Below are 15,708 nucleotides of genomic sequence, written 5' to 3'. Positions count from 1 at the left end.
CCAAGAGGGAGGCTGTAAACGAGGCGTAAATCTATTTAATGATCGCCAGAGACCTATCAGGGAATGAGAGGGTAGGTTTTGGGGGGGCGGCAGTTTAGGATAATGGTTAAGGAACTAGCCTTGTACAGTTGAGCAAAGTGCCAAACCTTCATTGCTCCAGTATACATCCAGGCAATGTAAATGGATACTGAATTTAAAAAAAACAAAAAAACAAAAGCAGTCTAAGTCGCGCTGGATAAGGGCATCTGCAAAATACCTGTAATGAAATGTATTATATAGACTGTAAAAAAAAAAAAAAAAGTGAAATGAGTTTGAAGTGCCTGCATTCTCCCGCGCTGCCTTTTCGTTCTGTGGTGCAGAAGATGCGGTGAAGTGAGAAAAAAACAACATGAAACTGCAGTGGATTTCTCCCATTCTCCCCCATCGATCGGTCCGCTTGATATGTGACAGGGTTTGAAATGAGCCGCACTGTGTGTGTGTGTGTGTGTGTGTGCGTGTGTGCGTGCGTGTGTGCGTGTGTGCGTGCGTGTGTGTGTGTGTGTGCATGTGTGTGCGTGTGTGTGTGTGTATGTGTGTGTGTGTGTGTGTGTGTGGGTGTGTGTGTGTGTGTGAGTTTGTGTGAGTGTGTGTGCGTGTGTGTGTATGTGTGTGTGAGTGTGTATGTGTGTGTGTGTGTGTGTGTGTGTGTGTGTGTGTGTGTGTGTGTGAGTGTGTGTGTGTGTGTGTGTGTGAGTGTGTGTGTGTGTGTGTGTGTGTGTGAGTGTGTGTGTGTGTGTGTGTGTGTGTGTGAGAGTGTGTGTGTGTGTGTGTGTGTGTGTGCGTGCGTGTGTGTGTGTGTGTGTGAGTGTGTGTGTGTGTGTGTGTGTGTGTGTGTGTGTGTGTTTGTGTGTGTGTGTTTATGGGACGGGGGACTGATGACTGTTACACACCCGGCTGTTTTAAAAGGTTCCTTCTCACAACCGTGCCTCGTTAAGCTTTCGTTTATTTCTGTGAGGGCCCTGTTGCCTCCCCCCCGAGTACAGTTTGCTACATTAGCCTCTTCTCCACCGCGGGGCCGAACGGTAACCAGGGCCGCTCCGTGCCGTTCCGCGCTGCTCAGGACTCGTGGGAACGGTTACCGTTTCTGTTTCCACCGTCGGGCTGCTAAAACCAGGACTAGGAAGCATCTAAGAAAAACTAGTGACGACAGGAAGTGAAGCAGTGGATCAGCGCCAGGTCACAAAAACTGGCGTAAAATTGTTAATTCGTAAAAGTGAAACCAATCAGTGAGTACCTACGTCGTTAAGCCCGCCCACCCGAACGGTTCTGCTGCACTGAGCAGGGTCGTCTAACCGTGCCGAGAAAATCGTAAGTTTGTAAGCATTCCGTGCCAAACCGTTTCCAGGTGGAAACACCGTCGGAACCGTTCGGCCCTGCCGTGGAAAAGAGGCTGTAGTCGGGTCGGGACCACAAACGGGACATGAACAAATACATTTCAAAACTGGACGTTCCAGGCAAAAACCAGACATCTGACAAAACCCTAGTTGTGTAGCCAGAGGTAACGCTACTTACCGTTCCGACAGAAAACCAGCCGGCTTCACGTCGCTTTTCATCCCCTTGCCGAACTCCAGCTGATGCCACCGCCCAAAAGCAATTCCAAGCTAACAGTAAGTGTAGTTCTTGAATGAGCCCAAGCTAACAGTAAGTGTAGTTCTTAAATGAGCCCAAGCTAACAGTAAGTGTAGTTCTTGAATGAGCCCAAGCTAACAGTAAGTGTAGTTCTCGAATGAGCCCAAGCTAACAGTAAGTGTAGTTCTTGAATGAGCCCAAGCTAACAGTAAGTGTAGTTCTTGAATGAGCCCAAGCTAACAGTAAGTGTAGTTCTTGAATGAGCCCAAGCTAACAGTAAGTGTAGTTCTTGAATGAGCCCAAGCTAACAGTAAGTGTAGTTCTTGAATGAGCCCAAGCTAACAGTAAATGTAGTTCTTGAATGAGCCTAAGCTAACAGTAAGTGTAGTTCTTGAACGAGCTCAAGCTAACAGTAAGTGCAGTTCTTGAACGAGCCCAAGCTAACAGTAAGTGCAGTTCTTGAACGAGCCCAAGCTAACAGTAAGTGTAGTTCTTGAACGAGCCCTGTCGGCTGGTCTTTTTTTTGCTTCACTTGTATCTGGGCCATTACAGCGGCTAGCTAACTATGGCAACAAACACTCCGCTGAACTCTGACCCCCAAACCACAGGCTGCGTAGGCCACACCCACCCCTTCCCACACACAAAAGAGCACCACGCCCAGAAACGTCCTGAACACATCTTAGAATAACAGATACAGGTAAAGGTGCATGAATTCGGTGAAATTGTGTATAGACAGAAATTGCCAGTGCACCACAGACATGTATTGTTATTTTATCATATTTTCAAGTTTAAAATCCAGTTTAGTATGCCGTTAAAGTGCTTTTCCATATTTTTACCCAATCATACTCACGCTGCAATATTTATCTCAACATTCACCTCAACATCTGTTGTTAATTCAAGACAACGCAGCCAATCAAGTGATCTCCTCTGAAACATGTGACCTGATTCTTATAACACTGTTACAAGTCAGGATCACACAGATGTGGAAGAGTCCATGGAAGACACTTTTAGCGTGCTGATGAATATGCAGACCTGCAGGCCCCTGACCAACCAGCAGGGGGTCGCCAGTGTGCAGTGTGACACTATCACCCTAGCCAACTGAAACTCTTCCATCCTTGGGTGAATTTAGAGCCAATCATGCATCACCTCGTGGGGCTGTCGGCCACAGTCGGCATCGGTGTGCACCAGAAACGATACCAGGGGGCGGGGCTCAACCGTGCGCTAGAAACAGCACCTTATCAGAGTGGACCACCCAGCAGCCACACCCCTGTGCTGGGATTTATAACAATTTAAAAAAAATCTTCTTCCACTCTTGCTTTGGAGGAACCGTGTGGTGATTCAGGGCCATCCTGGTACTTTGTCTCATCGAATATTTGGTGAGGCTTTACTTTAAATGTCCAGTTTTATATTATGGGTCATCTGCTATCGGGAATACGTGCTCTTAACAAATACGAATGTGATGTTATTATCTAATATAGTCCTTTGCCTCCTACCACAGCTATGGAATGTCAAGCCTTCGCTTTGAAGAACGCTCAATACTGCTGTGTGGTAAACAATATCGACCGAAGGCGTGCATCGACAGTCCCTGGTGTCTCATAAGAGTGCACTCATTATCACACACAAATACAACTATTAGAAACATCAAGCCTACCAAGTACTGATTTTGTGTAAATCTGCAGTACATTGTTAAATTGCCAGAAAGATACATGTGGTAGCAGTGGCGCAGGAGAGATTTTTGAAGTGGGGGGGGGGGACCAAACTGTGAGTGAAAGAAAGGTCTCAACTTTTAAGCTTATACAACTACCCCGATCCGGGGGGACAGATAGGGGTCCCTATGAAACGGGGGGGGGGGGGGGGTCGTATCCCCCCCGTCTCCCCCGCCATCTGCGCCCCTGTGTGGTAGGTATCGCTCGAGATGACTGCTATCATAATTATTACAGTTTTTGTACTTTTTTATTTATTTATTTATTTTTAATCAAGCTTTTTGGATTATCAGTTTCAAGATACCAAAAATGATAAAACAAAATATGGCTCCGAGCCTAATCTGATGCTATTCCCATAGAAGGGATTTCTCTGGGATTCTTCTGGAAATTAAGAGATTTGTGTAATAACACAAGCTGTTACGTCTTTTCCCTTTATGATAGCTGGGTGGACAATCGATTTAGGGGCAATAACTTATTACAGTATTATTATCTCAATCAATTTTTATTCAATAAATGTTTAAATGGTTGGGTTTTATTGCCTTTATATTTTATGAGCCACTCCTAGAGCACCTTAGACTGTTACCTAGTGTCCATTCATAGGGCTGGATGTATACTGATACAATTCAAGTTAAGTATTTTGCTCAAGGGCACAACAGCAATGCCATCTCTGGACCTACAATCTTTGGGTTACAGGCCCAATTCCCAAGCCATTATATTGCAACGCCCGTCCAATAAAGAGCTACTTCTCGGCCATTTTAGCAGAGTGACTTACAGATTTGTTTGATTCTTTGACACTTTTACGGCTGGTAATTCAGTGAAACAGTTCAGCCTAAGTACCTTGCTCAAGGGTACGACGCCAATGACTTGGATGGGAATAAAACCCACGACTTTTCAGTAGCAAGACCAGTTCTTTAACCATCATGCTAAGCTAGTTTAGATAACAATTTTTTTAAATAATGCTTTTTATAATATACAGACAAAGATCCTTTCGGTAATGACCTCGGCAGATGTTTTAACCGTCGGTCTTTCATTTAAGCCTATATTTGATTTAGCATACGGTCATCAAAATGCATCACGCACTGTAGATAGAACAATCAATGTAAACACACACAAATGTATGAGCTTAATATCTTTTAATGTGACTTCGACTGAATTAATAATTTACCACAATGATATGCTTGTTTTTCAGTCCTTCGCTTTCTGTTAAGTTCGTGACCATCAAGTCATCATATAATGTAGGTACACAATAAAATGTCCGGTATTTATGTTTATACGAGTCCAACAAGGACCATATGTACACTGTAAGTTAATTTAACACTGAATGTTTTACTGTGTGGTTTGAGTGGGGGAAGTTTCATCAGTTCAAATCTAAGTGCAAATCTAATTGTACACAGTATTTCGATGTACTGGTGACTGATCTCCCATCTTCAGCCAGACATCCAATGTATTTTTGTATTTTCTACATTAAAAACAATATTAATCTTAATTCAGATGGAGAAGCTATTTCAGTCATCCAATTTCACATTGTTTGGAAAAGTCACAGCAAGAAAAATAACCTGTACGAAGCGCCAGAACCACCTTTCTGTCTTTGTTTTTCTGTGCAGAAGAGGGAAATTTACTGTGTCATAATGCGAGTTGAAATGCTACACAACCATTAGGCCTTATCACAAACATACTCCGTCTCAATTTGCTTATCTTCTATTTTCGATATTTCTCGTCAGTTCTTCCATTCGTTAAAAAAAATCTAGAAAAACATTTCACTATCTTCACTATCCTTATCTTTTGTCTCCGCTGTTAATTTGGTTATGATATATTCGTCACCGCGAGTAAGAGGAAAGGATATTTTTAAAAACGAATTCGCCGGTAACCTGCGCACGTAAGTCATGAATTATGTATGCGATCTGAACGCAAGCCCCGCGAGCTTAATTAGCAACGGCAGCAGGAGCAGGAGGGAGGATCGATCACACGACATAAGAACACTGGAGAAAGCGGGGATAAGAGAGAGGGAGGGGGGGGGGGGGGGTTGTACAACTTCCCTTCACGTCTGCGCCAAAAGAACAGACGTTTCGTAAATTGATACCTGTGGACTGAGTAGGCCTGTCTGCATTCATGGGGGGGGGGGGGGGGTTAAAAGTGTGAACAAGAAAAGAAAAATCCTTTAAATTCGGATTGGGTTGCATCATCATCAAGACAAAACCTGTCTGTGAAACGTGTTAGAGATCCACTATCATTCATTCATTCATTCATTTATTCATTCATTCATTCACTTTATTCATTCTTATGAATGCCCAGGCCAGTTATTGCTTTGAGGTGTAAGGCTATTACATTTTGGAAATAAATGTGTCTCCTTTGCACATTTCACATACATCACCTGACACCTTGCTTCCTTTCGTATCCCCATCTGTGTGAATCCCTTTTGCATTTTCCTTGGTTGAGAGTTCAAATTTTAATACACACATTGCTTGAAGGGGGTTTTCACATTCAGCAAACCTGACGTTAATCAGCGTTTGAAAGCATTACCAGAAGAGCCTAGGGGACTTCCGTAAAACAAAGAAATACTTTTTCTCGTCTTTGATGATGGCGTCCCAATCTTAAGACACTCCTGGTGCTCTTCCTTAGTTTAATATTCAATTTTGAGTAATTTAGTGAGGAAATGTGTTTGTAAATTTACGGAATTAAGATAGAGGCATTTTGTCAACATTTATTTAAAAGAGGTTCAACGTTAAAAGAGGACTAGCACAGAGTCTTCACAGCTAATTAAACAATAAACCACCGCCGGGAATCGATTCCAGGCCAAGTAAAAGGGGCCTTCCTGTTTATGCCGTCTTCAATGAGGCTCACCTGGCTCTTAAATGGTGCGTTTTCCCCAAAGGCTGTGTGTGTTTATTGGCATATGTAAATAATCTCCCTCTCTCATAAGCTTTAATGAAACTTTGATGATGCAATCTGTTCCCTAGAGGGGGAAAAAATGACCTAATTTTTTAAAAAGATTTGTTTTTACATTTTGATCGTTTTTTTCCCCCGGTCATTTATTGTGAAGGCCTCCTGTATGGGTCTGTTACAGCTCTTTTGCACACACAGACTAGTCATGGAAACGCAATTAGTTACTTTATTTGTTTTATTATAAAACCAGCCAACACTGCCTTGTGCCATACTACACACACATACACACACACACACGCACACACACACAAGATGCACATTTTTGGCTCCTCTGTATTTCTTGCAAGCGTAGATTTTTTTATTTTGTTTTGTTGGCCGATTGTTTCAGTGCTGCTTCACTGTGGTAAGAGTGCTAATTCACTCTCGATTTTACCGTTCACTCCAGCATCGTGTCGTGCAAAGACATCCAATATCACAGCTTCTTATACGTTCCCCTGAAACACAGTCAGTGTAATTGATTCGTTCAATTTGTTCCATCAGCATTCATTGAAAAATACAGTGTATTTAAGCATCGTTGAGAAGGTTTCATGAATAAAATGAGCCTGGCACAGATGGCCTAAATGTTCCCCGTGGAAGCTCAACTGTGTGAGCCTCTGTTGCCTGTGCTGGCAGCCCAGGTCAGTGGTCTTGGCTGGCAGCAGTCCTGTTGCCAGTGGTTCTGAGCTCTGGGGTCACAAAGGTCTCGTGGCCAGCATGCTCTGAGAAGCAAGTTTCGCACGAAGATACTTTGCTTAAGCCATCCACAGCTTATTTCGGTGGATTCCAACACTCAGTCTTGGGGGATACCCCTGTGTCAGGGATCATCAGCTCTGGCCCTCGAATCCAAATCCAGCCCTGGTTTTCTTTTCTCCCGGGTAATTAGTGCTACTGATTGGCCAGACTGTCTTCACACCTGACTCCCAGGCAACGGGAGGGTGGAAAACCAGCAGTTCTCGGCCCTCGAGGACCACGAGTTGCTGATCCCTGCCCTATGTGTCAATTAGTAATGTTTGTTTTACTGTAGCAGGGGCATCCCATTGAGGGCAATTCTCTTTCACAAGGGTGATACAGTACAATACAATACAAAAAATCTGCATACTTTACAATATACAAGATTATTTAAAGATCATTATTACTTATTCTTATCAAATGTGTTATACTCATAACATGTGTTGTTATTTGTAAAATATTCACTGGTTTTGGTTAAACCACTTTCTTAAGTGTTAGTGCATCACTTTGCGCTCAACACAGGTTTGGAACATTGCCATTTATTTTGTCTTTGAACTCTTAATTTTCCACAAATGGTCTTAGCGTCAATGAGCAGACGTCCGCTCTCAGCATTCACGACTTCAAGGATTTCCGCTGTGGAGCTATCAATAAATCAATTCTAAACGTAGCGTCTTTCAAACGGGTCAATTCACCACCGCATGTCACTGAACGTAAAAGAATGAGGTGCTAATGCTCCTGCAGTACATTGTGCTTATGTTCCCACAGTAGCTGAAGTAAAACAATTAATGTAGTTAGCATTAACAATTATCAATACTTTATTGACTAAATAATTAATTAATGACCTTCATATGAACGTCGGGCAAGGCTTTTTGCCTGTTCTTCTTTTGGAAGCTCTTATTTTGTTCAAGAAAAAATCTTTGTTTTGTCCCTAGTTTTGTGTAGCAGAAGTGCATGCTTCTGTCCATAAGATTTTATTTTGAAAAGACATTTTTGAAATGTGTGTGTACTAGTTCACTGAAGACCTGAATTAAAGCCCAACAGTTTTGATTCTTTAAATCTCCTGAATAAATACATTATTTAGTATGTGTTTCTCACATGGAAAATGCTCTCATTTCATGTTATGAGCAGCAGAGCAGACCACTTTATAAGATGCAGCAGTGCATTCTGGGATGACAGTTTTTACATGTCAAAGGTTCACTTCACAGTCTTCCGGATGAGAATGCTCCATCCCTCATGTCTTCGTGGTCTGAAATATAGGGGTTTGTCAATCTCACTGGGTGAATTGGAGTGAACCTTTTAGCTTAATAAACAAAGACACACAAGGTCCTAAAGCACAGAGACATCAGTGGTTCTCTCTTCTCAAAAATTCAATACGATTTGCTGTTCATCGTCATATTAGTGTGAACAAATTTTGCAAGATGGTGAGTTGCTGGGTAAATTCTTGTCAGTCTATTATGCTTTGATGCTCTGACAGAAAGCATCGTGTTGTGTCTGAGAATTAAAAAAAAAAAGAAAAGCAAATGGTTTTCACACTTTTATGTGAGAGAGCCAACCTGGATAATTTCATAACATCACAGTATTGATGGGCACATGCAGTACTTTCAAGGTAAGGAACAAAATGTCACATTAAAATAAAAGGTTCCCATTGGGTAATTAATTCTGTAAGTGGCTGGCTGGTGTACCCACTAACCAATATTCACCATACACTGGACCACAGGGACTAAGCCACACATTCAGTCAGATATTGGCAGTTTCTGATGGATGTGCTCTCTGACTTCTACATGATTCATAACAGGAGATGTGGTAGTGAGCACACCAGACATACAGTCTCCAAATGCATTATGGTGCTTTTTGTGCTATTCGATTTTGAATGGGAGACAATTAAGGGAATGAACTATGAAAACAGAAAGAAAGAAAGAAAGAAAGGTGAACTAATTTCTTTGGTCAACAAGTCAAAATATATCAGTGTATCCTGTTTTTTTTTGTTGTTGATCAAATTTGTTGTTTCACATCATTAATGTGTTTACAGAGTACATAACCCCCCTGCCCCCAATCTGTACCCCCCCCCCCCCCCCCCCACACACACACACACACACATGGTTCCTTGAACCATGTGAATGTTAAATTTAATGTTCATTGCAACCATTCTTTAAGTTTAGTAGCAAGAGTCATCCAAACAATGATGTTTTCCTCCATAACACCATGAATGTGTGCTGTTGACTCCTCCATATGAACCATATCCAGAAAGTTTATAATCCACTGACAACTTGATTGTGGGAATTTTCTTTGCAAGGCTAACTAGTTCTTAGGCCCACCAATATAATACAAGTTTGATAGGACATAAGATTAAGCCTGGTAAAATCATTTAACAGCAGTACTCCTGGTAAACTTGGGATAATTCTAGATATTTGAGAAGATAACTTGAAAGATACATTTTGCCGAAACGTTGTCACCTTTGGGCATTCCAACACCTTGTGCTGCAAGGTGCCCATAGCTGGAACGGAACAGGATTGACAGTTTGGGTTGGGAGTGCCTCCGGTTTTTCACAGTAACGTTCTCAGAGTTAAATCAACTCAGAGTTTTTATGAGGCCATGTGTACCTCTATTAGAGTTTGAAGGACTTCATCAGGCCTGGTTTTACATTGATCCTTATTCTGTACCACATTATATATGCATGAATATTTCCATTGTCTGAAGGTCTGACTCTGGGTTGTTTTTTTCCTCTGATGTAACCACGCCTCTGAGAATTAAGAAGCTACACAGGATTTAATAAAAGAAAAAAAAAAGGCAGAAGTTTCATTCTACCAAACTAAATCTGGATTCCTTCATCCAGTGTTTCAGCCTTATGGTCAGACTTGATCGCACTTCTGCACCAATTCAGCACTTGGTTGCAGATCATAGCAGTTCAATGGCAGCCTTAAGACTGTGACCCATAGATATCACCAGACACTGGGTATCTTCCCTGGTGATGCTCTGTTAGGCCAGTACTACAGCCATCTTCAGTTCCTGGTTGTTTCTGGGGCGTTTTGCCCCCAGTCCTGTCAAATGAAACGCGTGTTCAGTTGGATTCAGGATTCGTAATTGACCAAGCCAAGAACTTTCCACAAAAGAAAACTCCTTGGTTGCTTTAGCATTATGTTTGGCGTCATTGTGCTGCCGCTGCGAGGTGAAGTGCCATCCAATGAGTTGTGAGGCATTTGGTTGGATCTGAACAGGTAAGATGTTTCCCTACAATTCCGAAAAATAAAATCGCCACGGTTCTGGTTCTGTTGCTGTCGTTTGTGCGCGATTGCTGTGGGACAGAATTGTAGGTAGCCTTCGAGAAGAGAGAAAGGAGCGGGGTCACAATTCGGTGTCAAGGTGCAGGCGCGCGCATGATGCAACGTTTAGTATTAGCTTGTATTTTTAGCTTCGCTCTTAATGTAGGTGTGAGGAAAGAAACCTAGCACGCTCTGCAATCACTGGTACCCAGGGGAAGTGCGCGTTCATCAAGCGTGCAGCTAAGGCGATAGTTCTCCGTACCCGGGACAAAAAAAGAAAACGAAGGACGGACAACGGCGCGCTAGACAGAGGTGGGGGGAGGGGACCGTGGAGGAATTGGAAATACGCGTTAGCTCGTGCCTGAGCTCCTCGCGTCTGGCTCTCTCGCTCCCTCTCTTTCTTCCCACATTTGCACGGTGAGGTTTGAGGCTAAACGAACCCACGCTTATCTGATGATTGCATTTACCATTTTGAATCTGTTCGATTTGGGACTCTTTCACTCACTGTATGGGCGTCTTACTTTGGAAAGAAAGAGGCGCGAAAATAGCTGTGGACTTTTTTTTTGAGCTTCCAAATGACGGATAATTCTGAGGCAATTGGCGTCCCATTGTAAACTCGTAGAACACAAGTCGCGCGATTGCAGTTTTCAGTTAACGTCGCGCAGCAAATTCAATAGAAGTGGTTTCGAACACTACATAACCAGGACTGTCTTGTTATTTCACAGTTGTACTTTTAAATAGTAACTTTGTTGACTAAGGGGAGGAACCAGGCGCGTGGATACATTTTGCTGGTGCGGTCCAACCCTGGTTTTCATGCGCCTCCCTTCGAGTGAGCTGTTGTTGGGAGATTTCACACGACTCCTCGCTGTAGTCATCTGTCTGACGAAACAACCCCCCATCTGATACGATAAAGGTGAGCAACTCCCTTTATTCCGTTTTCTCTTTTGTGTGCGTATTACAGGGAAACATTTGCATGCTTCCCATCTGCACGTGCCACGTTTCAGCAAGTAATTGCACCGTGCGTGGAAGTAGCCTACAGCCTTGTGTTCATATGGAGAACAAATCGGCTTCTCGCATAGATTATTCGCATATTGTGACGGTCATATCTGTTTTAAAAAGAATCTATTGTGTAGCATACAGATTGTGAAATATGTGAATGACACGTTACCGACCGGGCGGGAAAATCCTGGTTCTAGTGAAATTCAGAAAATATCGGAAACAGAAGTTTTAGATAAGTAGCCTAATGATAACGCACACAATGTGTTGTGGGACATTTGTCTCTGGGACCCAAAGCTGCTTTCAGCTAACTTATAACCAGGTCTCAAGGATAATCGGAAAACATTCCTTTTTGCGGCTGTCTTCCTGTCTGTGTTTTTTTAGAGGGTTATCGACCACCATTGAACTGATGTACTGTACATAGATATCATAAATGTGCGCGTGTAGGAAATGTCTGGACATAGAAACGGACTAATGGGATTTTAAAATTATAAATGCATAACTATTGTTACACACGTCTGCGTATGTCGTTTTGACATGGCACAACAGAAGGATCCTAAGGGGTCTCGAGGGAGTCACTGATTGAAAGAGGAGAAATTTAAGATTCGTACGCTATCCCTCAGCGTTTCCCTCCTCTCATTTAGGCTACCCTATGTTTTATCGTTTCCTCTGCCTCGTCTGAGTAGGCCGTCATAATTGGCACCAATAATTATTTTATGTGAGTATATATTTATCTTAATAAAGTATTGATGAATAAAATTGGAACTGACGCATATTACTGTTGTTTCCATTGTTTTATTTGTTTATTTATATAATGGTGTCAGCGCACTTGATGCGCGTCGATGTGCCTTGGGAATCAATCGTGTCGGTTGGATTTATGAATGAAGCGCGAGCACGTCTGATATACAGCCGTATAGGCTTCAAAACCACGAAAACCCATGTATAATACACGCGAACAGACATTGCGCGAGGTGGAGCAGTTGTGGCAGAGAAGTAGGGTACTTTTGTCAACGGATTCCGTCAGCTGAAGTCAAGGCAATTTTGTCCTGGCTATTTTGACAGTTCTCGCCGTGTCTCATTGTGTATAGTTTCGTTTTGTAGTTGTTTGAATTACTGATAATTAGACAAACCAGAATAGAGGATTTGAGAATTGCGAGAGCGCTGCGTGAACGGTCCTGACCGCTCTTTGTCATCCACGGTGTTTGTGTTAAATAAATTATAATCCCAGAAGTGACAGTCAACGGCAATCTCGCCGGAGGCTGTTTGTGTTCGAGAAGCTGCGTTATCCATTCCAATTCTTTATAAAGCCCGTGGTCTCTCTATTTCGCTTGATTTCTCTCCAGTCAAAACACATTATTTATTGCTCCATACATTTGTACTGCTTGAAGTAATGAAATTTGAAAGGCAAGAGGTCCCAGGATAATGCGATTGGATACGTTGAAGTCTTGATGACATAGGACTGTAAGGCGCTGGAAATTCCATTATGAATTAAAACACCGCCGGGGGGGTTTAATATGCATTGTTCAGCTAACATTTAAGTAACCGTCTGCAGCCTGCTATAATTATACCGTTTCCAAAGGTCAGGAAGATGTTACAATACGCTCTAACGGAATTCACCATAATTCACTTCACTGGTTGTGGTTTCTTCAGAATACAGTAGCATCCGAACAAGCATGAATAAAATGAAATCCTTATGACGACACAATGAAGCAATTTTCACGATGAATTTGGTTTCGTAGAATCATCGTAAATCATTTTTACCTCAGGGTTTTCGTCTATATTTGATATACACGGTTTAATCTCTGTTGCATAGCGCCTACAGCTTCTGGGTAATAGAACGCTCGAAGAGCTTCTATTGTCGTTGTCTTGATGTTTATTTACATCTCTATTAAACACCATTCAGGTCACGTGCACAGTAAAACTGTCCAGTGCTAATTCAACTCTTACAGCGTTAATTCAGCTCTTCACAAATAGCATTTGTTATCTGTCAGATGTTATCTGTTAAGAGTTGAAGTAACAATGTTGGAGTTGAGTTAACACTTGACGTTTTACTGTGTGTATATTTGGCGAGTCTCGTTATTCCGAGTAGAGATGGGAACAGGCCACCGCTAATTTCCTTAACGCCCCCTCGCTATGTAGGGTCGTCTGAACAAAATGACCATTATCATAGCCAAGTCAGACACAAAACCGTAGAGTTGAAGTGGGAGTTCCCTTGTATGGCAGGCTAGCCAGCGTGCGATTGGAATTATTGGAATTGTACTGCAATAGCATCCCTCGAATTCAAGTCAAAATGATAAAATAACGTCGTAGATTAAAATAAGAATTATTACTGTCGTTACTGGTAGCCTCCTACTTTTGAAACGTTTGCTAAGTGCCTGTTCTTAATACGTCGTACGATCGCACGCGGGTTTCTCTTGCGCTGTCCATGGTCCTGAAGGCTCCGATTTTTCGTGGCGTACTGAAGGTGAGATGATGTCATCATCATGATGCTGTTCATTTCTGAAAACACTACGCCGACACATGTCCATGTCCCGATAATCCTTTTAACTTTACCCTGGCCGCAAACATGATACGCCCTGCAGTTTTCCTTCTCTTGTCCGCAAATACGTGAAACTATTTAATCGCAAAACTCCAGTCCACTGGCTGCCCTCGGTACATTGGATTCATTTAAGTGGAACCAATAAGGTGGGGGTTGGGAGCGGGGTAAGGGTGGCTGTTGAGGTGGGGGTTGTTGGGTACCAGGGGAGTACTACGACTTAACAACGGCAGGGGATGATTAAATATACAGAGCTGTGGAGCGTTCCTATATCGCTCATGTTCATGTATTTCTAAATCGTGGGCGACGCTGTTAAAAAGCAAAAAGCCGGTTGAGCGGCAGGATGCCCGTGAGAGACCAAGGCACGCGCTCCATTATCAACCACACTCAACGGCTGCAGAGTACTTTGCGTTGGTGTTAGGGGAGATGAGAGAACGGTATGGAGGTGGTGTCATCTCGCTGTAAATTACGTCCCAAATTGTATTTGAGGGTCGCTTTATTGGCCTTATTGAAACGCAATAACAGTGCGGAGAGATGTGTTATTTTTATTTTAACGAGTCTGTGAATGTTAATGTAAAAAAGCAATTCCATTGTGACTGAGAAATGGAATCACATTTTAATCGCATATTCTTCTTCTTCTTCTTCGTCTTAATAATAATAATAATAATAATAATAATAATAATAACAATAATAATTTCTAGAAATAACGTTATGTCCACATAACAACACAATATTGTATAGGCTGGTGTAAAACACGAGAAGAGATTCGTTGGACGCTGAGGCCTGTCACATTTTGTCAGAGTCAATCTGCCGCCTCGAGCCTTTTTCTCAAACCGTATGTCCTGACCCGTTTGTCTCGAGCGCACCTGGAGTTCTCACTTACAGCAGTCAAGAGTTCTAGAGGCCACGCGGCCATGGCATTTACGTCAGCGTCAGTTGCGTTGCGTAGACTGAGAGACGGAGATCTTGGGAGAGATAAGCAATGCCAGATTAGATAGAAATTATGGGTTTCTTCGGAGGATGACGATTTTGCTTACTGTTTTTCATTTTGCAGCAATGAAGAGATGAAAGAAGGCACTGTCCTATGATAAGAAACAGTCCTAATAATGCTATAAATGTGTACAAGTGTCAACAGCATTATGCATTTTCATGACCAGGTTTTAAAAAAAAAGCGTATGGAGTACAACAACCGAGTTCACTGAGCTTGCATCCACCTATTAATCATTGCAGTCCTTGTATTGATATTATAGGGGACTCCATTAAAGACAGGACTATAATTAAACCCCAGGAACAATGGAATCTATACATCTTCCCAGGGGGTCCAGTCCCCTCCCCTCCCACCCCCCACCCCACCCCCCCCCAACCCCCCACCGCCACCTCCCCCCCCCCCAAGCGAAGAATTCACCTTTTGTTCCCTGAGAGAAAAGTCACGTTTTAAAGAACCCTGTCAAAAAAACTCCACATGTTCTTTTCCAACCAGACGCCAACTGCAAAATACTGTACCTGTGTAGTGGAGGAGAGAGGTCTGGGCAGGCCTCTTGTGTGCTTAATGCAAAAACAAAAAACAAAAAACAAAAAACAAAAAAAAACATTACCCTGTGAATCCCCTGGAAACGAGGTCTATTTTGGATGTGTGGCTTACTCTCTCCTGGTCCCCATTTCTGCCTCTTTGTTCGGAAGTGGGGGGACTAGCGGAGAGAAAAAAAAGCTAGGACTCTCGAACGGATTGATATGGAGTCGCACTTCATACAAAACAAAAGTGCTTTTTACCCGCACGAGTGTTTAATTAGCTGTTATTTTTCCTGACGGCCCACACCTGAAAGTGTGGGTGCCTACTGAATCTTTTTAATCGCATATTTTTTACGTCGTCTCCAGCACTGTCCGCCGATATCGGCTGAATCTACCTGCGTTCTCCGCAAGACCAAATAAATTATTGATGGCACCTCTGCTCAGA

At 42.6% G+C, this 15,708-nt stretch overlaps 1 protein-coding gene across 1 annotated transcript in view; it reads left to right on the top strand.

The window, feature by feature from the left end:
• Positions 1-10,352: 10,352 nt before the first annotated feature.
• zgc:162160 (uncharacterized protein LOC561782 homolog) overlaps positions 10,353-15,708 on the top strand; it is a 20,823-nt gene continuing 15,467 nt past the window's right edge. The window contains exon 1 of the mRNA XM_035389493.1: positions 10,353-11,135. The gene's annotated coding sequence lies outside the window, so the exon portion shown is untranslated. The remainder of the gene's footprint in view (positions 11,136-15,708) is intronic.

The sequence above is a fragment of the Anguilla anguilla genome, chromosome 1 (genome assembly GCF_013347855.1).
Source record: "Anguilla anguilla isolate fAngAng1 chromosome 1, fAngAng1.pri, whole genome shotgun sequence".
Taxonomy (NCBI): domain Eukaryota; kingdom Metazoa; phylum Chordata; class Actinopteri; order Anguilliformes; family Anguillidae; genus Anguilla; species Anguilla anguilla.
The sequence above is the reverse complement of the archived record's forward strand: the minus strand, read 5'-3'. Positions and strand labels throughout refer to the sequence as shown.